At 42.9% G+C, this 27,241-nt stretch overlaps 1 protein-coding gene across 3 annotated transcripts in view; it reads left to right on the top strand.

Moving 5' to 3' along the window:
- The window catches only part of TMCC3 (transmembrane and coiled-coil domain family 3), a 248,014-nt gene that overhangs the window by 100,107 nt on the left and 120,666 nt on the right, over nt 1-27,241 (top strand). The window contains exon 1 of one of the 3 annotated variants that reach the window (XM_050935609.1): nt 711-750. The exons of the other annotated variants lie outside the window; for them this stretch is intronic. The gene's annotated coding sequence lies outside the window, so the exon portion shown is untranslated. Of the gene's footprint in view, nt 1-710; nt 751-27,241 lie in introns of those variants that run through there. 3 annotated transcript variants of the gene reach the window in all.

Genomic DNA, 27,241 nt, shown 5'->3' with positions numbered 1-27,241 from the left:
GCTGGTGGATTCTCTGCAGCTTGAGGTCTTCAAACCAATTTTGAGGATTTCAATAACTCGGTCCTGAGTTAGGGGTTGTTATAAAATTGGATGGGTGGGGTTCTGTGGCCTGCCTTGTGCAGGAGGTCAGACTAGATGATCATATTGGTCCCTTCTGACCTATGAGTCTATGAGTTCCTTGTTACGCCAACCCTGTTTGCCAGAAGCCTTGAAACAAGTTTTTTTAAACATGAACAATGCAATTCGTACTGTTCTTTCTATTTCCGGCTTTGGCTTCCTTTTATAATTAATTCTGTATAATGGCCTGAGTTGCACTTTTGTTACCTTGGACACTTACAAGCCTTGGCACAACACCCTAATTTATGTGAGGAACAATACTGATTCATGTTTTCTTAAAAATCGGAAATAATGTTAAAATGCAAGCTCTAAGCAAACTTGTTGGGTATTTTGCCAAATTTGGGATGGCAGTGTGTGTGATTGCATTATTTCGTGGGTGCTCTGTGGTAGAATGCTCAACCAACATTTGGTTAACTTCTGTTTTTTTTATAGTTCCTGGGTCAGATTCAGCTCCATGGTAATTGCGTTTTTACGCACTGGTAGGTTTTGATGTCTTTGAGCAGGCCAGTGTTGTATTTACATATTGTTTTGCTTTGCCACAGAAAACCCAGGACTAGCACTATATTGTGGCCAAAAGAGCTGATGTGATCCGTGGATGCATAAACAGGGGAATCTCAAGTAGGAGCAGAGAAGGTATTTTGCCTCTTTATTTGGCAATTGTGTGGTCACTGCTGAAATATTGTGTTCAGTTCTGGTGTCACAGTTCAAGAAGGAGATTGATAAATTGGAGAGTGTTCAGAGAAGATCCATGAAAATGATTGAAGGATTAGAAAATGAAGAAGATGTGACTTGATTACTGTCTTTAAGTACAGATATGAGGAACAAATATTTGATAATGGGCTCTTCAAGCTAGCAGACAAAGTTGTACAAGAGCTAGTGGCTGGAAGTTGAAGCTAGACAATTCAGACAGAAATAGGTTGTACATTTCTAACAGCGAGAGTAATTACCCACTGGAGTAATTTATCCAGGGTTTTGGTGGATTCCCCATGACTAGCAATTTTTAAATCAAAATTGGATGCTTTTGAAAATATATGCTCGAGCTGAAAAGGAATTGTTTGGGGGAAGTCCTATGGCCCATGTTATATAGGAGGTTGGACTAGCCAATCTGGCGTTAGAATATATGAATCTATGAAACTAAGAGGTAAAGTAAGGAAATCATAGAATCCTATAAATTAGAGATGGAAAAAAAACCTGTTGGGTCATATTATTCATCCCTGACAATGCAGGATATTTCCCTGTGGTATATTCTATGGTACTTTTCCAGTCTAATTGTAAATCAGGCAATGAAGCTTTCATCAGTTGCTGTAGGAAACTGTTTCACAGTTTATAGATTCATAGATTCATAGACTCTAGGACTGGAAGGGACCTCGAGAGGTCATCGAGTCCAGTCCCCTGCCCTCATGGCAGGACTAAATATTGTCTAGACAATCCCTAATAGACATTTATCTAACCTACTCTTAAATATCTCCAGAGATGGAGATTCCACAACTTCCCTAGGCAATCTATTCCAGTGTTTAACTACCCTGACAGTTAAAAACTTTTTCCTAATGTCCAACCTAAATCTCCCTTGCTGCAGTTTAAGCCCATTGCTTCTTGTTCTATCATTAGAGGCTAAGGTGAACAAGTTTTCTCCCTCCTCCTGATGACACCCTTTTAGATACCTGAAAAATGGACCTGTTTTAATGGTTTAATGTTTTAATGGACCAGGTTTAATGGACCTGTCTGTTAGAAATATTCATGGACGTTCATTTTCAATTTTCATTTTTTCAGTTTAACTCGTTATTCTTAATTATACCCTCTTGGTGGAAAGCTGGACTGTATTATACTGGAAACCTTGGAGAAACTTCACAGTGATTTCTGAGGGCATCAGATTGCCTCCTCGAGGTAGCTTGTAGCATTTATTTATTTATTTATTTATTAAAGCTTTGTTTTAACTCTTCCCTCACAAAGATTTCCCCAGATTGTGCCATCAGAGCAAGAGGAGTTTGTCCCTGTAAAACAAGCAGGGGATTTGTTGATCAAGCCCTGTGTATCCCACAAGATCTGCAGGAGGCCTTTGCATGGAGACTGTGTGCCTCTGCACCAGGTTACTGATGCAGAACACTTCCTCATAATACACAGTAATGGTGTCATGTTGGAGTATGTGGCTTTGAAAATAGAGTAAGATAAATCAAAAGAATAACATTTGTTTATTGATTTAATTACTTAGAGGTTTTTCTGTGATGCTCACCACCTTTAGTATTTGTCCCACAAACAATCAGTGCATTTACCCTCATAATGCCTTTGTGAGGATGAGAAGTATATTAATGCCCATTTTACAGCTGGGGAAGCTAAAATACTGCAGGGAACTAGCCCAAGGCCACACAGGAAGTCTTCATCAAATCCAGGAATAGAACTCAATTCTCCTGCCTTCCAGTCCAGTGCCTTAATTATAGGGCCATCTTTCAAGGAAGACCAGGCCACTGAGGAGAAGCTAAATTAATTCTTTGCATCCTCTTTAGTGCAGAGGATGTGAGGGAAATTCTCACACCTGAGCCATTCTCTTTAGGTGACAGATCTGAGGAACTGTCCCAGATTGAGGCATCACTAGAGGAGGTTTTGAAACAAATTGTTTAATTTATCAGTAATGAGTTCCCAGGACCAGATGGGATTCACCCAAGAGTTCTGAAGGAACTCAAATATGAAATTGCAGAACTACTAACTGGAGTATGTGACACTTAAATCGGTTTCTGTACCAGATGACTGCAGGATAGCTAATGTGACACTGATTTTTAAAAAAGGCTCCGGAGGTGATCCTTGCAATTTCAGGCTGATGAGCCTAACTTTAGTACCAGGAAAATTGATTGAAACTATAATAAAGAACAGAATTATCAGACACAAAGATGAACACATTTTGTTGGGGAAGAGTCAACATGGCTTTTGTAAAGGGAAATCATGCTTCACCAAGCTACTAAAATTCTTTGAGAGTGTCAATGAACCTGTGGACAAGGGTGATGAAGTGTGTCACAGGGGTCTAATGGAGGTCACACTGTGAGTGGCAGTATTAAGGTCACAGAAAGGAGTACTCGTGGCACCTTAGAGACTAACAAATTTATTGTAGCATAAGCTTTCGTGGGCTACAGCTCACTTCATCGGATGCATGCAGTGGAAAATACAGAAGGAAGATATATAATACACACACACACACACACACACACACACACACACAGCGAACGTGAAACAATGAGTGTTACCATACACACTATAAGGAGAGTGATCAGTTAAGGTGAGCTGTTGTCAGCAATAGAGAAAAAGAACTGTTTGTAGTGGTGATGAAAATGGCCCATTTCCAGCACTTGACAAGGAGACTGTCTAAACTGGACAAACACTCCCAAACTAGTGGTATATTCTATAGTTAGATTTAACCAAGCCAACAGTATTTGTGTGCTCCTGGGTCACTTTACTAGCTCACCGTAAAGCCATTGACTGTCCCTTTAGCGCTCCAGTCTCATTTACCACCCAGCCCCACTGGACTACTGTGATGAAAGGTTATTAAAACCAGAAATCACTACACATTAGGTTCAAGAGTGCTGGAACAATTTTCATAGTGGGGATGCTGAGAGCCACTGAACCAAACTGTAAACCCTGGGTATGATGAAGACCACTTTAAGCCGGGGTGCGGCAACACCCCCATCTGTTCTAGTTCCAGCACCTATGATTAGGTTACTCTCAATCCCAAAGGATCAGTCATTCACCCCTGGTCACCAGATGCTCATAATCTCACCAAAGATAAGGCTGCCAGCTAGTTACTTCAGTAACTAATTAAAGTTTATTAGCTAAGAAAGAAATTAGAATTATTCAGAGGCTTAAAGCAGGTGAAACAGGGGAGGGGTAGCTCAGTGGTTTGAGCATTGGCCTTCTAAACCCAGGATTGTGAGTTCAATCCTTGAGGGGGCCACTTAGGGATCTGGGCCAAAATCAGTACTTGGTCCTGTTAGCGAAGACAGGGGGCTGGACTTGATGACCTTTGAAGGTCCCTTCCAGTTCTATGCGATAGATAGATAGGTAAATACATGAATTCAAGCTTATAAATCCAAAATGCTGGCAGGGATGTTATATCTGCTAGTTTTTTATCAGTCTCTCTGGATTTGCCCAAATAGTATTGGGGCCCTCAGACTTTTGTTCAGAATTTTCCTTGTCAAATTATTCCAGAGGTGAGGTAGGAAAGAGGTAATCAGAGATCTTTGTTCTTTCCTTTTATATCTTTCCCCCTTTTCTAGAAAAATCCTGGCTGTGCCATGGAGTTAGGTCGTCTTTGGCTACATGGTGGGTTACACAGCTCCAAAGTCTACCTGCTCTCCCACCAGCCCTTCATTTGAATTTCAAATCTTTGCCTGCCTCTTCTGTGTGAAAGTGATGTAGGAGGTGTCTCTGGGACTGACAAGCAGGAGTGTTTGTTTATAGATCTTTTGTTACTCTGGAAGAGCTAACCTGTGGCCATTTCCCAGACTCGCAATTGGTTTGAGTTACAACCACATAGCAAAATTTCATAACTCCATACACTACATTGAAACACACCTTATAACTAGATAATAATACACAGCACATTATAATTTTTCCAATGATACTTTACAAGGCATACTTTGTACAAGATTTATCACACTTTTGTAAAAGTGGCAACCATATTACTGTAGATGGCCACCTTCCAAACAGTATGTAGCATCACAAAATGGATATACTATAGCTTGGATTTTCAGAAAGTGTTTGACAAGGTCTCTCACCAAAGGGTCTTAAGCAAAGTAGACAGTAAGAGAATAAGAGAAAAAGTCCTCTGATGGGTCAGTAAACTGGTTAAAAGATAGGAAATAAAGGGTAAAATTAACAGTCAATTTTCACAGTAGAAAGAAGCAAATAGTGAGGTTCACCAAGGATCTGTACTGGGCCCTGTGCTGCTCAATGTATTCATAAATGATCTGGAAAAATGGGTAAACTGTGAGGTGGAAACGTTTGCAGATGGTACAAAATTACTCAAGATAGTTAAATCCAAAACATACTGCAAAGAGTTACAAAAGAATCCCACAAAACCAGGTGCCCAGACAATAAAATGGCAGGTATTTCGTAAAGAGTCCTGTGGCACCTTATAGACTAACAGACGTATTGGAGCATGAGCTTTTGTGGGTGACATGCATCCGACAAAGAGGGTATTCACCCATGAAAGCTCATGCTCCAATACGTCTGTTAGTCTATAAGGTGCCACAGGACTCTTCGCTGCTTTTACAGATCCAGACTAACACCACTACCCCTCGGATACTTGACAGGTATTTGGTGTTGATAAATAGAAAGTTATGCATATTGGAAAACATAATCCCAACTACACATACAAAATGATGGGATCTAAATAAACTGTTACCACTCGTGAAAGAGATTGTGGAGTCATTGTGGATAATTCTCTGAAAACTTCCACTCAGTGAGCAGCGACAGTCAAAAAAGTGAACAGAATGTTAGGAACCACTGGGAAAGGGATAGACAATAAGACAGAAAATATCATAATGCCACAATGTAAATCCCTAGTATGCCCACACCTTGATTACTGAATGCAGTTCTGATTGCCCCATCTCAAAAAAGATGTATTAAAAATTGAAACGGTACAGAGAAGGGAAACAAAAATGATTAAAGGACTGGAACAGCTTCCATACAAGGAGAGATGAAAAAAACTGGGAATGTTCAGCTTGGAAAAGAGATGATTAAGGGGGGGAATATAATAGAGGTCTATAAAATCATAAATGGTGTGGAGAAAAATGAATAAGGAAGTGTTTTTTACCCCTTCACATAAATCAAGAACCAGAGGTCACCTAATTAAATTGATAGGCATCATGTTTAAAACAAACAAAAGGAAGTACCTCCTTACACAAGACACAGTCAACCTGTGGAACTGATTGCCTGGGGATGTTGTGAAGGCCAAAAATATAAGTGAGTTCAAAAAAGAATTAGAAAGGTCCATCAATGGCTATTACACAAAATGGTCAGGGATACAATCCCATGCTCTGGGTGTCCCTAAGCCTCTGGCTGCCAGATGCTGGGACTGGACAACAGGGGATGTATCATTTGATGATTACCTGTTCTGTTCATTCCTTCTGAAGCACTTGGCATTGGCCACACTTGGAAGACAGGATACTGGGTTATATGGACCACTGGTCTAACACCAACCAACTTGGCCGTGGGACTTCTGGATCTTAATACATGAGCCACAATTGCCTGAGCTACAGGATGCAGCTTTCTTACCAATGACTGTAGCAGGCTCGTATCTCTCTAACACTGGAGGGGGACAAAGTGACATAATGAGTAGGCATATCTTATAAACATATGAGTAATTTTGCTTGCATGGATAATCTCATGGAACACGGAGACTAATCATGTGAGTACAGTAACACAGGTTGACAAGCATTTGGAATCATAGAACATAGGGCTAGAAGGTACCACGAGGTTCATCTAGTCTCACCCCCTGCCAAGAAGCAGGATTTGTAGGTCTGAGTCCAAAATGGAGTTTGTGCCTGACCATTTAAAGTCCAAAAATCAGACTTTCTGTCAGAAAAATGCTCTTAATAAAGAGTATCATTCACTGCTGTCTGTCTGAGCTCTCAGAGAAGCAATATTCCACTGGAGGCAGAATTTAAACGTTATTTTAGACACAGTATAGTTCTTTCATATGCTGGGAAAAGGGCATATTGGGCAGGATGCAGAGAGAACCAGCAGGCATTGTTTAAGCTTTAGTGGGAGAAGGCGGGGGGTGGGGGAGACTGGCATTTATTCATTATTAAGCTATTTTTTAATATTAATGAGTAGTTCTAATTGTAATCAATCACTTTCTCTGGTTAGAAAAACTGGCATATGATAACAGGATTAGATCTTTAGGAAGTGCTGGGTTTTGGTCAACAGAGGCATTAGGAAATGATTACCTGAGCATTGCTAAAATGTTGTTGGGTAAATAACATACAGCAATGCTATTTCCTTTATTCAGATGAGCGGTTCAATAATTTTGAGTAATGCAGTCCATTTTGCATACCTGCTGTGTCTGGCAAAAACCTGCTTTCCCAGGAAATATTAACTCTCTGTGTGTGTGCGTGTGTGTAAGAGATTAGACCCACGCTGTGAAGCCACAGTCACTGGATGGGGATGTGGGAATTTAAGGCACAGTTTTGTGCTGATTGTGGCTCCTTTCCGAACCCGGAGGGAAGTGCTCTGCAGGTTCCCCCCAGACCTGAGACGCAAAGGGGCATTCCACAGCAGGGTTAGCGCACAGGGTTAGGGCAAAGGGGCATTCCAGAGCAGGGTTAGTGCACAGGGTTGGGGCAAAGGGTCATTCCAGAGCAGGGTTAGGGCACAGGGGGAATAACCCACATACTTATGCATGCACACTCCATATCGGGGCAGACAGATTACTCCTGCTCATGACAAGCAATTGGCATGGGAGGCGGGAGAGGGCTGCAGCTAGCCAGATGACAAGAAAGTAAATAGTGTGTGCCTGTTGGAGGGCGTCTGCTCTGGAGCCAGAAGAGGTACTGCGTACACCTCTCTGCATGGGCAGCCTATATATGTTTGTGTGTGTGTGGGGCAGCTACCCTGCTGCTTCCCCACCAGCCGGGGGTGGAGAAGCGGAGCAGAATATGTGCACCAGGGTGGGCAGAGACTAATTGTGACTATCTGCTGGGCAGCTCCTTGTGCCCTCCCCCATGTAAGGCAAGGGAGTAGCCAAGTATAGTCTAGGCATAAACGGTTCTTTTCAAGCCATCAGCGAAGCTGATCTTTCATCTCTTGGCTTTCCCTCAAACCCACCCCACTGCTCTCCTCCTTTCCATCACTTCTAGGTCCACATGCTCTGCTGTCAAAGCCCCAGTGGTTCCATATCTATCCTTTAGGGTTGCCACCTCTGAGGTACAAAACCCCAGGCTATCCAGGAAGATGCTGAGCCCAGAACATTGGACATTTGGCAGTGTGTCTGAGCACCCTTAAAGGTTTCTCAGGACAGCTTCCTCAAAAAACGGACAATCCTGGGAAAACCTGGGCAGGTGGCAACCCTTACTGCCCTTCTGTTTTTGTTTGTGTGTTTTAGTCTCATGCCTTGTGCTCTCCCTTTTCCTGTCCCCATTCCACATTTTTCTCTGCTTCCATCGTCTCCTATTGCTGTGTCTCCTGTTTCTATTCTCATGTCCTCCTCACAGTCCTCCTTCCATTCTCCTGTATCTCTTGTGGTCCCAGCTTCTGAGGTGATTTAGTGGGGAGGAGAGTACCTGCTGGCATTTGCTCTTTGGTTACTGGCTCCCATACTCTGCACCAGTGGTAAATGACATAGCTCCATTGAAGCCAGTGGAGCTATGATGATTTGTACCAACTGAAGCTCTGCCCCAGTAGGAGACAAACAGGGCATGGGAGTGGGGCAGCCGAGAGACAACATACAAATAAGGAGTCAGCTAGAAGCTCCCAGCAGCAGTGGAAACATGACCCCAAATGTGGTCAGGAGAAGATGGTTTGCTGAGAGCTTTTTGACCGTGGCTCCAGTGCAGCATGTCCAACACTTGTTTAAGTGGGGGGGTCTAACACTTTGGTAGAATCTCCTAGGGCTTGAGCTATGGAAGCTATGAATACAGCTTCCGTACTAGGCACTTTAGCACGAATGCTGCTGTGAAGAACTTTTCAAATAATGATATGCTGCAATTTCACTAACGATTTAAAGAGGCTCTCTCCTGGTCTCAGCATATGAGATGGAGATGGTGAAACTGTTTTCATAGTGGCATCCCACAAAGTATTAGCTTTACAAGTACATCTTGTTCCTGGCTCATTCCAGAAATCTGCTCTTTGCTATGCATTCTAGCCCTTCAGCTCTGCTACTGTCTGTCTGTAATTAGTGCCAATGTTACACTGTCGCCATTGTGTTAGGCTTATTGGTTGTCTATTTCTGGGGATGACGTTGGTCAATTTTACATTGCATAACTTGTTTCTGATTTCATTAACAGGCAGAACTCTGAGTGTAAAATAACTGTGTTTAAGACTATTGTAGAACCATTTAGTTGCTGGTTAAAAGATATTTAAGTAGAAATACACCTCTACCTCGTTATAACGCGACCTGATATAACACAAATTCAGATATAACACGGTAAAGCAGTGATCCAGGGAGGCGGGGCTGCACACTCCGGTGGATTAAAGCAAGTTCAATATAACGCGGTTTCTCCTATAATGCGGTAAGATTTTTTGGCTCCTGAGGACAGCATTAGATCGAGGTAGAGGTGTACCTGAAACAGAGAGAATAGGACGCTCCCTTTCCTGCTCAGTTTGGGCATGTCACAGGCACAGGATGGGAAGGCCTGGGGCAAACATGGCATGGGCACCTCAGTGCCCAGAGCAGTTCTGATGAAGGCAGACATTTCAGAGCTAATTTAGTGAAGTTGGAGACAGTTGCAGACTTGCAGATCCTGTAGTAGGGTCAGGTAATGGTGTTCTTTCTGGTAATTTGAGTTTCTATTTAGACCTACGGTAAAATATTCAAAAGTCCCATTGTCCAAAGAGACTTAGGAGCCTAAGTTTCATTGAAAGTCAATGGGAATTAGACTCCTAAATGCATAAATCGCTTTTGAAAAGAGGACATAGCCTCCTAAATTGCTTAGGTGGTTTTGAAAATGTTATCCCCTATTGCATACAAAGGGGGGTGGTGTTTTAATAGGCCCTCCATTTGTTGAGCATCTTACAGCTAAATTTTGGGAAATGTATTGTTCTTTCCGGTTTTTGGATGAATAAAGCAAACACAAGGGCCTGAGTCTCCGATCAGTCTCTCTGGTGTGAGTCTGGGGTAAGTGTTTAAGTCAGTGGAGTTACACCAGTGTAAAATGGGCATGACAACAGAATCAGGCCAATACTCAATCAGGTCTTACTAACAGTTTGACTCTGTAAATAGATCTCAGTTTAATTTTAGGAAGAATCTCTGAATTTTAATTCTCATATGATTGTTTTTTCTTAGTTGTCCTTGATATCTTTTCACTGCATTCGTTGAAAAATATGGAAGCTATCTGATGGCTAATGTAATACTATTAAATTTCCCTCATTATTATTGGGATTTAGAACCTGACCAAAAACCTCTTGAAGTAAATGGAAAAAAACTTCCATTGACTTCAGTGAGCTTTGGATCAGGTCCTTCGTTATCAAGCTGATAGTTACCTTAAACAGATAAGAGCAAGTGAAGCAAACACTCTAACCTAGCTGATAAAAGACCAAGTGTATGTCATGGAGAGCTACGTTAATTTCCATGCGCTTACATTGAGGATAAATTTTACCAGTTTGTCTACCTCACTGCTGAAACATGTCCAGTTTCTTTGGGGATGTTATTTTGGTTAAAGATTATTCATATCTATTTTCTCACTGTACTTTCAGTGCTTAATACCTTTATCAGGAAATGTTCTCCATACAAGATCACAATATCCTCCCACACAAGTCCATTGGAGCCCCTTAGACAGGCTGCTCCTGAGATCTGCTGTCTGAGCCTTGCCAGCACTCAACCTACATGCCATGGAAAGGGTCTCCATGCTGGTCCTGCATAGCCTGGTGTAGAAAGCCACTGTGGGGATAGACCAGGAGAGAGGCTGAAAACCCACATTTATGTGGATCCAGTGGTACAATCCCTAGTTCCGAGGGACTGTGGTCATTATTCCACTCCATAGACTGATATCTGTTACTAAACATGTAAAAAACCCAACACAATTGGAAAAGAAGCCGTCCAGACATATGAAGATTTAGACACTGATTCTGCAAGCCATCCTGATGAGGAAATCTCTTTGAAGTGACGGGTACTTCCTCACATGAAGCTTTGCAGGACTGATCTCAGCTCTTTCTATCTATGACAGCAACAGTTTGGCCATTTAAATGCTCAAGATAAACAGGGACATTAGGGCAAAATTAGTTACTCCTCCCTAATTCACAGTTCTCATGTGCAGGGCCGGCTTTAGGCCTATTTCACCAATTCCCCCGAATTGGGCCCCGCGCCTAAGAGGGCCCCGCACCCAGTGAGAATCCCTTCCCTGGCTAGAGGTGCCTTTTTAATTTTTACTCACCTGGCTGCGCTTCAGGTCTTCGGCGGCACTTTGGTGGCGGATCCTTGGCTTGCTCTGGGTCTTCGGGGGCACTTCGGCAGTGGATCCTTCAGTGCCGCCGAAGACCTGAAGCGAGTGAAGGACCCACCGCTGAAGTGCCGCCAAAGACTCGGAGCACTGCTCGGTGAGTACAAGCTCCACGTGTTTTTTTACATGTGTGTGTTTTGGTTTTTTTAGTCATCCCTGACGGGGCCCCGTCGAAACTGTTTGAATTGGGCCCCACACTTCCTAAAGCCGGCCCTGCTCATGTGTATGTTTAAGAACCCCAAAGTGGACAAAGTTGAGTGGTTTTTAGAGCTGAGTTAAAAAATGGTGTAGTGGATGGAGCACAGAACTAGAAAACACAAATTCTGGGTTCCATCTCCAATTTTGAAAACTGACTTCCTATATCACCTTGAGCATGTCATTTAATTTACTAGAGGGATTAGGAACAGCATCAGAAAATAATAAAACCATATTCATCTTGGAAAAATGCCAGTTCTAGGGCAAAATAATCTGGAACAGTTTTGGTAGGAGACAGAAACTAGGGAAGAAGAATGCTGAAACAGATATAGGAATGATAGTGGACAAGTCTGCAATTAATATTAATAATTTTTTAACATTAGCACCCAGAGCCTTCAATAATAATACATCAGTGCTTAGATTTTTCTATAGCATGTATCACTGTATTATCTGAACAAGATAGGCAAAAATTAGCTGACTAACTCTCAGGAGTATGAGGCTTAATTAATTGATGTTTGCAAATAGCTATGATATCCTCTGCTAAGAGATGCTATAGAATTGAAATACTAATTTTATTATAATTATTTGGCAATTAGTTTTGAGACTCTTTTTTGGGTGCCATAAGTCAGTTGACCTCCCCAACACACAGACACACACAGGCTCTCTCTCTCTTTTTCCAGGTGGCAGTACATATGTTAAGTGTTCATGCTCAGTAACGACTTTTGAGAAGGAACTTTAGTGGCATTTATAAAGTTGCATTGCCGGCAACATCCGTTGTTTGAGGCATGAGTTCACTCTGATAGGGAAGATGACGGGACACCAGCCCATTTATAGACTGACACTGACATTCTGCATCCTCCTATCAGAAGGGGAAATGTCTTCTATGATAGCAGCAGCTGGAAGTAAGAAGAAAGGAGAAAAATGGAAAGGATAAAAATTCAGTCTGAGAAAATGGGTTGGAAAACTCTTAAGCCTCTAGCTGCAGCACTTGCTGCCTGCCTTACCCAAGAGTGAATCTCTTACAGCAGCAAATATGTGAAAGTAATAGCACTAATAAAGCTACTATCTTTTACACACTTGAGTAAGGCCATGGAATGCTAATGCAGTTGCTTGCTAGAATGAAAACCCGCATGACCTAAAAAAACAGAGACTTCCAAAAGGACAGAACAGAAATGTTTATCAAGCCAGCTTTCCTATCTCTAGTTACTTGTACAGATGCCCATTTACAATAAAGGAGAAGAAAAGCCAGCCGCAGAAACTCATTTGCTCACTAAATGTAAGTGTAAATTCATTTTTCTTAAACTAGTATTTAGCTTCTCTGATCTTTGGGAAACCACAATTAGTCTTTTTCCAGGAAATGCCACTGAGCATCTCCCCATCATAGTTTCCAGTGATGTGTGTTTAAACACATGCCTTCCAGTTTTCTGGGGCAAAATCAGCCTTCTTGCAATCCATTTGGCTTCACTATCTTGTTCCACTTACATCTCTTTCCCGCTTCCACCTGGACTGAGTTTGTCTGTCTGTTGCTAAGCTTCTCTAAATTGTATATCACTGTCCTGGGTTAGGGGATTACTCAGCATTATGCTGATTTAGCTTTAAAACCTTCATTCAGATGACTAGGGTGCTGGTGGTAGAACTGTGTGTGATGCTGGCTGATTGCATCATGAAGATGTTTAAACTCTTGTGCTGTGGCTGTGGCAAAGGAGAGTGTGAGGATCCACAGCACTAGAACCTGGGCCTGCTGGTCCCTGAGCAACTGTTACATTTACACCACCGCCTGACAGCTCTGGCAGAGCAGCAATTGGCTCTGAGCCTTGTAGACCCAAGCACCACAGGATGTGTCCCATACTGAGGGCCTGATTGGCTGTGCTCCCAAGATGCACTACCTAAGCCTGGTAGGAACACCAGGAAGTTGTCTGTGCAACTAGGTGGATCCTCAGCAGTCTGCTATGACACATTATGCTCCTTCATCTTGCTTTGGTTCCTGGCTTCCCAATCCACCTCTGATCCTGGCTTCTGACTCTGGTTCTGACTGTTGGTATGCTTCCTGATTCTGGCTCTGACCCTTGGCTCTCTAGCCCTACTCATTAGGCTGGGATGGGCAAACTATGGCCCATGGGTCACATCCGGCCCAGGGGGACCGTTCTGTCCAGCTCCTGAGCTCCTGGCCCAGGAGGCTACCCCTGGCCCCTCCCCTGCTGTCCCCTCTCCCCCACAGCCTCAGTTCCCTCACTCTGCCTCTGGTGCAATGCTCTGGGCAGCGAGGCTGTGAGCTCCTGGGGCAGCGCAGCTGCAGAGCCCGGCCTGACCTGGTCTCTGTGCTGCGTGGTGGCGGCAGCAGTGGCAGCGTGGCCTGGCTCCAGCTGGGTGGCGCAGCTGTAGAGCTGCCAGCCACTGGTGCTCCAGGCAACATGGTAAGGGGGCAGGGAGCAGGAGGGGCTGGCTAAAGGGCTGGGGAGTTTGGGGTGGTAGTCAGGGGAGAGGGTGTGGATGGTGGTTGGGGGGGAATCAGAGGACTGAATGGAGGCAGGGGTCCCCAGGGGCAGTCAGGAAGGAGAGGGGATTGGATGAAGTGGCAGGGAGTAGTCAGGGGACAGGGAGCGGGGGTGCGTGGATGGGGCAGGAGTCCTGGGGGGGAGGAGGGGCAAATAGGAGGTGGGGGCCAGGCCACGACCCGCTCCCCTAACCAGCCCTCCATACAATTTACGAAACCTGATGCGGCCCTCAGGCCAAAAAGTTTTCCCACCCCCGGATTAGGCCCAATTCCGGGTTCATTCACTAAGCATGACTGTACCAGCCTCAGCTGTGACAAAGTGATCCTTTGCTTTCACCATGGCAGCCACATAATCTCAATATCCAGCTGATTTCTTCTGAGTGTCTGACAGCCTGTTTCATACTGGCTGTATACTTGGTGGCCAGTGAGAGTTCTGCCCATTGTGAGGGCCTTGCTAGTCATTTTGAGGAGAAAATAGCTTGGATTTGATTGAACAGTCTGTGACCATGGAGGCAGAGTATGTCTAATGCAAGGAACAGATGCTACAAATTCTCTCTTTTGAATTTTAGCTAGCTAGGCCGTGGAGGTGTTGGAGGAATTTTTTGCCAGAACCTGTGCTCATGCTTTCCTGACTGGGGAACACTAATGTAGAAATGCTGGGCCCAGTGCTAATGGAGAGTCTCAGCGCCTTCCTGAAGAAAGGCAGGCTTCTGGCTTCATGTGGCATGGCCTAGGCTCTAGAAGCTATCACTTGACATTGACAATCTGGCCTACTATCATTCTGTGTTAAATATAGCTTTGGGGTTAAGAGTTTTGAAATGGCTGTGATCAGATAACTCTCACAATATCCAAACGCCTCCAGTTTCCTTGACTCGTGCTAATCCGTATGTCAGCCTGGATGTGGTGCAGAGACTGTGCTAGTAGAGCTGTCAGCTGCCTTCAGTACTGATGACCGTGGAGTGCTAGTGACATACCTATACACCTTGAGGAGTGGATGAGTTTGCTTGCAAGTGGCTTCCTTCCTAGCTCATGGGAGATCCCAGAGGGTAGTGTTGAGCAATTGCTCCTCTTCACCAATGGGACTATCATAGGGAGTTCAGCAGAGTTCTGTCTTCTAGTGCAAAGTGTATATGAGGCTGTTTGATAAGCAAGGAATGCTTGTTAGTGGGTTTCAGTATCTTCAGAATGCATGGCACACAGCTGTATGTTTCTGCCTCTTACAGCTCAGATGGTGCAGCTGAGCAGCTCTTTCAGTGTCTGCGACTGGGGCATGGATGACAGCAAGCTGGCTGCATCTCTGTCTAGATAATACAGAGTTAAGAAAAGCAACCAAAAGATATGAACGTATCTCGGCCCCTTTGACTGAGGGTGGGTGTTTGCCCACCATTTGTTACTCGTGGTCATAGCTTGAGACTTTGATTGGACTCCCAGTTATTGTGGCTAATCAGCTTTCAGAGTTTGAGACCTGTTTCATTTGCATCATTTGCGGGAGGCAGTGACCTTTCTTTCTAATGTAGACCTTGTTAGCATGATTCATGCCTTTGTCATCTTGAGACTAGATTATTGTGATGCATTATATTTGGGATTGCATCTTAAATCCATTCAGAAATTGATGCTAGCCCAGATTGTGGCAGTCCACCATTAAGTGCAGTGTTGCTGCAAACATATTGCCTTGGTGTTTTGTTATCTGCACTGGCTGCTCCTGGCTTTCTAGGTGGAGTTTAAGATATTGGTTTCAACCCTAAATGGTCTGGTATCGATCTACTTGAGAGAGACCACCTGTCTTCCCATGCCATATTGACAGTTGAGAAAGTAGACCACCAGACAACTATGAGTCATGTCTTAGTTAAACCATGGCTGTGGGTGTATTGGGATGGTCTGCTAATCATTGAGACAATACAAGGGGTCAAGCTTGTTGCTGTTATGCTTTAACCTGTGCAACAGTATGTGCTATGTAGCAATGGTCAACTCTGCACTCTAGCAAGAAAAGGTGTTAAAGATTAATTTGCTGACAGCGTGGCTGTTCTGTCCCGTGGCTAGATCTTTGTGCTCCACATCAATAACTTCCCATTCAGCCAAGTCAACAGGCTTTTTAGAGATAATATGGTAAGAGTTCCCTTTGATGGCATATTATTTAACTAATATTGAATTACATTCTGAGAGTACGTGAGGCATGAATGGATGCAGCAGCTTAAATAAAGGCACATAGGAATTGCCCCGTTGGATCAGACCAGTGGTCCATCTAGTCCAGTCTCCTGTCTTCTTCAGGAAGGTGTAAGAAACCCTGCAGTTGGCATTTGTTAATGAACCCACAGAGAGTTTCTTCCTAGCCCCCTCTGAAGCTTGAGGGTTTATATCCCTGACAAACCTCTTTCAGTGTTCTTAAATTTTATTTTTAATCTATGCTTTTATAACTAGATGTTCTGTTATCCATGTACCAGCCTAATACTTTAGCCCCAGAAATGCTGTTGGCTTCCCTGGTGAATGTGACAGGTTGGCAGGTGCTAGAACCCAGCATGAAGCTGCAGTTATTTGTGCTGACTCATGCTGGAAAGTGGGTCCTGTTAGCTCTGTCTCAGGTAGAAGATGGGTGGAGCATCTCTGTAAAGTACAGAGAACTATAGATTGGAGATGAGTGGGGGGTCCTTCGTGGAAAACAGACAAACTCAGGAGAAAGCTTACACTGAGATTTGTTTTCTTGTTATTTATGTTAACAATACTTAACTTATTCCACTTCCCGTGACTGACACATCCCTGTGAGTTACTGAACTGAACAGGCTCTCAGAGCACAGTGAAACCTGTGTACTGAGGAAGTTGTCTAAGGTTGAGTGACAACACCTTTGGAGCCTGTTGCTTTTAAAGGCATCAGTTAATCATACCTGGGCTCTGTTAGCAAACAGATTCAGAGGGTGAGTAGCATCTGCCACACCTTGCTGTGTAACATGCTGACTCTGAGTCAGCTGTTCAACCTGCTACACCCTTCACAGTAAGGGAGCTGATTAAAAACATTTTAAACAGTCCAAGTGAATATAATGGGTGTCCCAGGTACTTAGCATAACCCAGCCTATTTGACTGCCAACCACAAAGGTCGTGAACTTTCTTTGTTTTCTCTGTTAATCAGACTTTTTGTTTATCAACAGATATTACTTGCTGTATTGAGATGTACTGTGACAGAGGAGGTACTACTTGTACAAGACATGGCATGTGCAGCAACGTACAGGCTGTCCATCCATAGTAAACATCATACAGCATTTAATATCAAGTTCAGTGAGAAAACTAGGTGTGGACAATGAATAAATTGTTTAAGCTCTGATCAGTCAAACAACACAGGCATAGGTGTAGGTATCCAAGAAACAGTCCACCTAATCTGTGAGATTAAGGGCAGATCTACGCTACCGCTCGTATCGATATAATTTACATCACTCAGGGTGTGAAAAAGCCCCCACCCCACGGCAATGCAATTTACACTGACCTAAGTGCTGGTGTGGACAGCGCTAGGTTGGTGGGAGACACTCTACTGCTGACAAAGGTATTGCCTCTTGCGGAAGTGGAGTAATTTTATGCTGACGGGAGAACTCTCTCCCATGGTCATAGTGTCTTCACCAGATGTGCTACAGCAGTGCAGCTGAATCAGTGCATCTGTGCCAATGTAGCGCTTCTAGTGTAGACTAGCCCAAAGATTATATTTGGAGAAACTAGGGATCCCAAGCCCCAAACTAGTCCTGTCCTGGCCTTGAATTGCTTGTCTACTATGAGTGGACTCTGCCATTGCTAGTTAATTTGCTGGGATGCTGATTCAGTTAACAGCAGGAGCCAAGTTATTTAATTCATCTCCTGTTGCTGACACACACCTGCTCTCGTGGAAGTAGGTTATCAAGGAATTGGGATGAGCACCAAGGAGAGGGAGAACTCAGACATGAAGGAGATCAGGAGGGTAACAATTAGCGGAACTATTTATGGAAGAAGTGGACTTTGGGAGAGATTTGAAAGAGGAGGGGCTGGATGCTTGTTGTATCTCTTTAGGGAGCATGTATCAGGAATGAGAACACAAGGGAAACGAGTGAGAAAAGGATACAGTGGGAGTAGATGGGCATGAGGGGTTGTCAGAGGGAAGGGAGCAAGTGGGAGCTGGGAAGAAATTGGGTCAGTGTACTCTAGAACTGGGTGGTGAAGAGTCTGGAAGGCAATGCAATGAATTGGAAATAGAAGACAAGTGTTAGTGAAATACTTAAAGAAGGGGAGTGACATGGTGAAAGCAGCAGCCATGGAAGGTGGGTTTGAGGGCAGAGTCAAGGAGGCCCTAGAAGAGCAGGGTCCAATATTTAGCTATTAAGACCCTAGTTAGGTTCTTATCAGGTCCTCATCACTATAGTGTCTACGCACACACTGGCATTTGAGTTAAGGCAAGAAATGGCCAAATTGTACACTGAGATTTGGTGGAAAGGCTGGAAGGAGAGATTGCAGTAATAGTGTAAACAAAAGCTTGGATGTGTGGGGAATAGGAGAGGGAGAAAGGCTGCTCTGGTGGTTAAGGCATTGGATGGGGATTCAGAATATGTTGGATCATTATCCAGCTCTGCCACAGACTCTCTGTGGGACACTGGGAAAGTAATTTCGTCTCTCTCTGTCTCAGTTCCTCATGTATAGAATGGGAATAATACCACCTCCTTTCTGCACAGGGTATCATGAGGATACATTCATTAGCACTTGGCAGCTGTTCAGATAGTAAAGTGAGGGGGCCATTTAAGTGTCTACATAGAGTATTCAGCTCAGGATGTGGTCTAAACTGAAGTGTGAAGGAGTGGAGTTCTGATCCTTTAGTGATAGAAGTGATGTTTCCTACTGTTTGTTATATAACACCCATATGCTGTGGGGAGGCTAGAGAGATTGATCCCCTGGAATGGGTACACTTGTGTGTAGCCGCAGTGCATGTTGCTTCACCAGGATCCCAGCCTGGACATGGAGAAGACAAATATCTGTGTGTGTCCAGTCTTGGCCTCACTAACAAGGTTGAAAATTAATGGCACTTAACAGTGGTTGTTTTTTGTGATGTGGACATTTGTTCACCAGGAATTGTAGACCCATGATTTGCCACAGAAAGAATAAAACAGAAGTTTCTGTCTTATTCTTTCTCAGAGAAAGAACTATGCTGGAATACTCTGATACTGAGCACCAAATGGTGAGTCTTGAATCCAAGTTAAAGAAGTCCCTAAAAGATCATTACAGCACCCATTGAGCCATGATTGTGTTATGACCCCTGACTTACTATGTCCTAAAGCATATTCCTCTCCTAAATGCACAAGGAGTAATCTCCATCCTTTTTGATGAAGATGTTTTCCAATGTCTGCTTGGTGTTATTGAAATGAGCAATTATCATATAAACTGCTGTAAATGAGGCGGTCTGTTTAATGACTGAAGAGCAAGGAAAAAAATATATAACTAATCTGTACCCACAATGCATGCGTATTATGTTATATTTCAAGGGCCCTAGATTCATTTGGCATATTTTTAATTAAGGTCTAACATTGTACTGTGCTGATACCCCAATTAAGTTAGACTGACACTAATGAATTTGCTAAGTGCTTTTTTATATCAGATATTACTTTCCAATTGCTGTGGGCACAGAATGAGCAGGAGAGCTAGAAAGAACATACGCAGTTGCATTGATAATTGTGCCTTATTGGTTTTACATTATCTAAGGGCCTGATCCTGCAAGGTCAAATCACTGAAGTTAATGAGAGCTGGCGGGCCCTAAGAACCAGGAGCGGCGCCAGGGTTTTTGGCGCCCTAGGCGGGGGTCCTTCTGCGATCCTGGTCGTTGGCGGCAATTCTGTGGCGGAGGGGGTCCTTCCGCGCTCCCAGTCTTCGGGGCACTTCGGCGGCGGGTCCTGGAGTGAGTGAAGGACTCGCCGCAGAATTGCCGCCGCCTACCCAGAGCACGGAAGGACCCCCCGCCGCCGAATTGCTGCCCTCCCAAATCCTGGCACCCTAGGCGACCGCCTAGGTCATCTAAATGGAAGCGCCGGCCCTGCTAAGAACTAGACAGAGTCAGGCCCACAATGAACAATTTCAGCTTTCTAAAACCATCCAACATTGTTCATTGTCAGTGAGTACTTAGGAAGTACTGTCTGCTAGTTAGAGCAGAGAACTGGCAGTCAAGACTCTGGATTGTATTCCCAGCATTGCTGAAGCTTTATGACCTTGAGCAAGTGACTATGGCCAATATTTTAAAAGCATCTACTAATTTTAGATGTATCAGATTTTGGGTGCAGCGTGTGATATACCCTGGGCCTGATTTTCAGAGGTGTTAAAACCCCTCAGCCAGTACTTCCAACTCAAGATGCCCAAAATTATGAGTCAGGCCACAAAAAGTCATGAAATTGACATACAAGTAATGAAATTTTGAAAAATGGATTCTTTTTCTTCATTATCTGCTTTGTGAGCCATTAGGTTACCCTCAAGTCATGCTTCCAAGGTTTTCTCTGCAACCATAAAGGCTATAAATGTATTTATTTATTTTAAATGAAAACTGCAATTTTCACCTAATAACATCACCCCAAAACTGAGGCTTTAAGCAAGATACCAAATATCATGAGATTTGCAATAAAATCATGAGTTGGCAACAGAGTTAGCTATATCTAAAAGTGGAAGTGTCACATTGTTACACGGTAAGTCCCTCTTTAGGATCTGCACATTAAAGAGCGACAATGTCTTTAGGATATACACCCAACTATCAGTAATGTAAATGGATGAAGTTCTGCCCCGGTACATTTCCAAGGCCCAAGCACTATGGAGCTGATGTAGTTCCTCTGTATTTGGATGAGGAGGAGGGCAACAAGGATGCCTTGAGCAGACCCTGGGCACTTTTCTTCAGGACAGTGTAGAGGATGGCTTTGGAACAGGGCAGGAAACAGACGAGGGAATGGCTAGTGGATCAATGACTGTATGGAACCACTGACCTCAAAAGCCCTTTTTCCCTTAGAGGCCTTGTGTGGGATTTATTAGGAGATAAGATATATAACAAGGTAGGGGAGTTACCACGCACAGGTTTTTGATAAAGTGTGGAATGAACTTAAATTTGACAAAATTCAGTCTAGATCAGCGATGTAGGAGGCATCACACTGTGAAATTTACACAAACTCCTCGCTGTGTCTCACTGTTTGAAAAGCATAATGCGATACATTTTCCTCCTACCTTGTGGGAAATGAAAAGGCTGGTGGCCAGCAGAGCCATATGTTTGACAAAAGCATTCCCTCTATTTCTTGGTCTCTGCACCTATTAAAAAAGCAGATCTGCTTCTCTCCTTTTGCCTTGCCCCCTCTGTGAGGAGTGGTGTGGCTGTGAGGAATGGGCCTGGGAATCACAGGCTCCTGAGTCCTCACCCTAAATGTCATCAATTCACTGCATGGCTGTGGGAAAGCATCTCTAGATGAATGATGTGGGACACCCAACATTAGAGGCTGCTTCTGAAAACATGGGCCTCAGTATTCACATTTTAAAAATAAGGCTGTTAAAATCCCTGTGAGATGGATAGGTAAGTGTTATGTTGAATAGTTATAACTTCTTATTGCAGAGCCCTGTGCAGATGCTGAGTATGGTTTAAAGAGCTAAGCATCATTATCCAGCTGCCCTTCCTGTCACAAAAACTCCACTGGCCAAAGTGAGAGAGAATCCGGCTTCCACCCTAATGCATACAAAGAAAACAGCTTTTTTCATAGTGTGATTATGCTGCTTGTTGCTTGTTCTTGTCTGACCCAGTCCCTAGCACTAGACAAAGAATCAGTGCCCTCTCACCTACATGGACTGAAAGAGTTCCACAAACCTTACCGACTGTAAGAAGCTCTGATCCTTAAAACACATGCCTGCATGTGTTTTAAGTTCCTATTGAGTTTAATGGGACTACTCGCATGCTTAAAATTAAGCACGCATCTAAGAGTTTGCAGGATCAGGACTGGGATTCTAGGGCTACTGACCAGAAGAACATTGCTTCCTGCAGTGTCTGGTACTTTATTAGACCTGTAGGCAGACTCCTTGTTGGGTTGGCTGGTCAGACAGTAGCATGGGTAACATAAGCACAGTGTCATGAGACATTGGTTATACTGAGATCCTCTCCCTATCAGGATGTCTGCTGCCTCTGTACAACCATAACCAAAATTGGCACGTGCTTGCTCGCTGCCTGTATCATAGACACTGCACAATTTACATGATGGCTGTTCGCTGGGATACAAAACTAGTACTTTGTTTAAAAGTGGTAGCTGAGTTTCCGTAGCTAGAGGTGAATTCGTTACTCAGAATGGATAAGCTAGTAATAATTATCCATGACTCTCCTGTAATAATTACTACTGTGGTTCACAAAAATTATTTCTGTCATGGGGCAATTTAATCCGCTGTTACTTTCTAACATACCCTGACACCATCTTGTAATGTGGAGTGTTACCACAAAACCCTTTGCAATCCGAATATGTAAAAGTTTGATATACCATAGCTGAATAGTCAATAGACACAAAGCTTTGGAAACGACAGATCTAGTGCATTTACTTTTAAATTTGTTTTCTACAAATATGGTGCAACTTATAGTAATAAATGATTGATGGCTCCAGTAAAGTCTGCTGGGATCAGGATAGTCTGTGCAGTGTAAGCTTTTGTTTGGAAGGACCAGAGTGGAAATGAGTTGTCTTTAGAGTAGGGCTGTCGATTAATCGCAGTTAAAACATGCGATTAACTCAAAAAGGTTAATTGTGATTAATCACCGTTTTACTCACACTATTAAACAATAGAATACCGATTATTTTAAATATTTGTAGCTAAATATTTTGATATGTTTCCCCAGCTTGCAGGCAATAAAATAAGGTAAAATTAGGAAGAGTTTGTGTGGAGACAGAGTTTATTCACAGTAAACCACCACAAATGTTTCAATTATTGTAAAATAAAAGATAATTAAAAGGTCTAAAAACTCCCGACTTTAAACTGTGACAATAGTGGATTGATTTCTTAATGTCCGTGGTCATCCTTTTTGATCATTGAAGAAAAGCTAAACTGTAGTGAATCTGTATGTCTTCGTATTACTGTTACTCTTGATAGAAAATGGTGTTAACAGTTAATAAAATGGGAAGCACTTTGTTTCTCATAACTGAGAATATATTTTAATATAAAGTCTTTTTTGTCACTTATGACCACCTTTTACTTTAAAAATATGCTCACTTTGAAGTTCTGGATTTGCAGGGATGTAGAATGGTCACTTACTTTAAAATTAGACCACTTGCGTATGATGAAGCCATACATTTCTTTGTCAATGTGTAATGTTTATTCGTATAACATTGATGCATAATTAAAGGCCTGTCAAAGAAATGTTTTTTGATTGGGCTGAATACATTCTGTACAGATACATATGCCACACTGGTTTGTTTTCAAATATATCACAGTTTTTGTCTATGGAATAATTAATAGCATCAGCTGCAGCTTAAGCATTAGTCACAGTGATTTAGTCTTTTCAGTAATTCTGTAAATAGGGGCTGATTTTGATCTTACTTATGGTACAAGGATGAGTGAGGTAAACTGATTTTTAAAAATTGGTTAGAGGTGGGAGAATGAATGAGTCCTGCAGCTGAACTGAGTGGGCAAACTTCAGAACAGAAAAAAATTGGACAGGACATACTCTCCTCCACCCCGCCCCCACCTCTGTGGTTGTACCTAGCCATTCATCAAAGGAAATGATGTTCCACTATTGTAAAACCAGAATAAGCTGGAGAGCTGAGTCAGATCCCTACTTTCAACACAGGCCAACATTTTTAAACAGAGTTATCTAAAGTTGGGCACCTAAATCCATATTTAGGAACCAAAGTAAAAAAAAAATGTGATTTTAAGAGGTGCTGACCACTCATAGCTCCCATTGGCTTCTAGAATGTAATGAGGATCGGCACCTCTGAAAATCATGGTGCTTTTACTTAAGCATTTAAATGGGAATTCAAATTATTATTATTTATTTATAATACTGTGGTATCTAGGAGCCCTAATCACGGAGCAGGAGTGCATTGTGTAGGCTGTGTGCAACCGCTGAACAAACTGACAGTCCTTGCCCCAAGGAACTTACAGTCTAAGACTTGGATCCTCAAAGGTATTTATTTAGGCGTCTAACTCCAGTTGAAATTAATGGAAGTTATAGACACCTCAATACCTTTGAGAATATGGACTTAAATGCCTAACTTTAGGCACTTTATATTGAGTATTTTGGCCATTGACTTATTTCTGGGTGTTATCAATACAAGCAACATGCTGTGTTGTTCTAACAGCTCCATACCATGATTCAGTCAAACTGCTCACTTTTTTCCCAAGACTTCCAACTTGGGGTAGGGGGAGCGTGGCAAGTTTGTTAATGTTGCTTAGTAGTCTGTCTGCACTGTACAGACATGCATAACTTAAAGGGTTTGACATACTGGCTTCCCTTCTAAATAGGGAAACGTGCTTTAGTATGCTAAGAAAACAGCAGCCACATCTCAGAGGGCACATCCTATTATAAATGGTAGTTTGAAGATACCCAAACCAGAAGAGCATGACTTTTAGCAGAGGTCAGCTAGCACCACTTTTGGATTTTTGTTGCCCGGGCACACCTGAAGATGGATGCTCAATTTCTACTATCCCTGGGATATCAAATGGCCACTATTTATTTCGCTGCCCTAGACAACCGCCTGTTCTACCTACATGATACAATAGTCACTCATCTCTGCTAACGTAAGGTAAATTGAACTTATTTTTCCTTTGGCTAAGCAGAATTTCCTCTTTTCTCCCTTCCCATCAGTGAGTCTTTGATCTGATTTCTTTTGAAATGAGCAGTTGCAATAATAGGAATCTAAGATGCCCAGATTTGTTATACTTCACTTAATGTTTGCAGTCAGGAGAAATAGGATCAGTGGAATTATACTTTCAATTAGTTGTGGGATGACAATTGAATTTACCAGAGTAGACTGTCTACAAGGCAAAATGTTTTCCTGAATTCTCATTTGCACGGAAGGAGGAAAATACCCATAGGGGCAGTAATACAGAAGCAACACTTGTATGTATATATGGTATTCGTCTCTTGTGTAAGTTAGGCATTTAGGCTTGAGTAAACCTTCAAGTTAGTCTTTCTTTACCATTTTAACTTAATGACTTGGTTTATTTTTGTTTTTGAAGACCAGGACATGTGCTCCCTGATGCTTTTCTTATTCAGAAATCCAAGTGCCAAGCTCTCCAAGGCTCTAGTTTTATCTATGGTGGCAGATTATTAGAAATTTTTGGAAATTATATGCATGAGCATCTATCACTTTAGCATATGGAGCTATAGGTTTTTTCCCCTTCATGTTGACACAAGCTTTCTAATGCTGGTATCAAGGAAGTTTTGGTTTTTAATTAGTTTTAATTTCTTAAAATAAAATAATAAGTGCAGGTGCAGTAACAATAGTTTATTGCAAACAAAGATTCACTCAACATACTGGAAGGATAAAGAACATTATGTACATTAAGTAAAGATAACTCTTATTAATACCAAAAACAAAGGGCCGGACTTCAGCCTTTGCTGCTGCCCTTTCACACTGCTCCTGTGTGGAATGGCATCCTGTGAAATTTCTGCAGTGTAGGGTCTATGTGACAGGGGGCCAGGAACACAGTTAGGAGTAATAGAGCCAGGGCATGTCAGAGGTGAGAGGGGGAGTGGTTGGTGTCGTTTGCTCTCCAGGCATTCTGGACTACAGAGTAGACTATAGGCAGCTATACAAGGTTGCTGTAAGTTAGAGCACCCCTGGGGCTTCCCTAAAATGTCCTGGGAGCTGTTCTGGACCACCGGTCAGCCCAGAATCTAAGAGTCACATATGTTGCTTACAGCCACCTTTCCCCTCCCCCTGCTTGGGCTGTACCTTTTGTGTTGCACTTCCCGAGAGGTGCTGCACCAAATCTGGCACAAAGTGTTCATTCTGTGTTCACTTCATTATTAATTATTACAGTGGTTCCTAAAGGACCAATCAGGAGTGGGGCCCCCTTTGTGCTAGGCATGGTACAAACACGGAGTAGCAGACAGTCCATCTCCTGAAGAGCTTCCAATTACTCTTCCTTTCCTCATCCTTATTATTATTTGGTGGGTTACTTAAGCAAGTACTAAAAGTTAGGTAAAAATAGTAGCAAGAAAGAGGAAACGGACAGGCTAGTAGGAGCCAGGGTGGCTCTGTTTTTTGCTGCCCCAAACATGGCAGTCAGGCGGCCTGTGGCGGCATGCCTGAGGGCAGTCCGCGTCACGCGGATTCGGCGGTGTTTCTGTGGGTGATCTGCTGGTCCTGTTCCTTCAGCGTCCCCGGCGCCAAATTGCCACCGAAACCACGGGACCAGCGGACCACATGCAGGCGTGCCGTTGAAGGCAGCCTGACTGCCACCCTCGCAGCGACTGGCAGGCCACCCCCGGCACGCGCTTGCTGCGCTGGTGCCTGGAGCTGCCCTGGTAGGAGCAGAAGAAGAGACTGAGATAGAGCGAAGGTAGAAAAAAGAGAAGTTGGTAAGGAGAAGTATGGCTTTCTGGGTAGAGAGATGATGTAACTGTATCTTGTTAGGTGATATTTACGGCCTTATGATATAGTACAGGGGTCTGCAACCTTTCAGCAATGGTGTGCCGAGTCTTCATTTATTCACTCTAATTTAAGGTTTTGAGTGCCAGTAATACATTTTAACGTTTTTAGAAGGTCTCTTTCTATAAGTGTATAATATATAACTAAACTATTGTTGTATGTAAAGTAAATAAGGTTTTTAAAAAGTTTAAGAAGCTTCATTTAAAATGTGGAGTCCCCTGGACCAGTGACCAGGACCCGGGTAGTCTGAGTGCCACTGAAAATCAGCTTGTGTGCCGCCTTTGGCGTGCATGCCATAGGTTGCCTAACCCTGATATAGTATCTTTGTAGAAGCTCTCGGAAGGGAAAAGATTACTTTTCCAGTGAGTTATTTTCTCAAAAAGAGTTCATAGAATAATAATGAAAACACATTGACACTATGATGTAAAGTATGAAAAGTATAGGCAACTTACTATGCACTGTTGCTATTTGTTATTATGGACAACATTTTCAATGAGGGAATGGTTCATAAGTGTAATACTTCTGATTCTTAATGACTGATAAATTACCTACTATTTAATCCTGTCCTTACGTATTTCTTTCTGCAGTGTTTCCTGAAGTTTCTCACCAGTCTCAATAGCAGCAGCAATATAACTTTTTTGTTCTACTTCATTCAAAGCAAAGGAAATAGGTTTCTGTACACTCAGCCATATATTCTATTTATCTCT

This window comes from Gopherus flavomarginatus, chromosome 1, assembly GCF_025201925.1.
Source record: "Gopherus flavomarginatus isolate rGopFla2 chromosome 1, rGopFla2.mat.asm, whole genome shotgun sequence".
Lineage (NCBI taxonomy): Eukaryota > Metazoa > Chordata > Testudines > Testudinidae > Gopherus > Gopherus flavomarginatus.
Note: the sequence above shows the minus strand (reverse complement) of the source record. Positions and strands in the feature narration are given on the sequence as shown.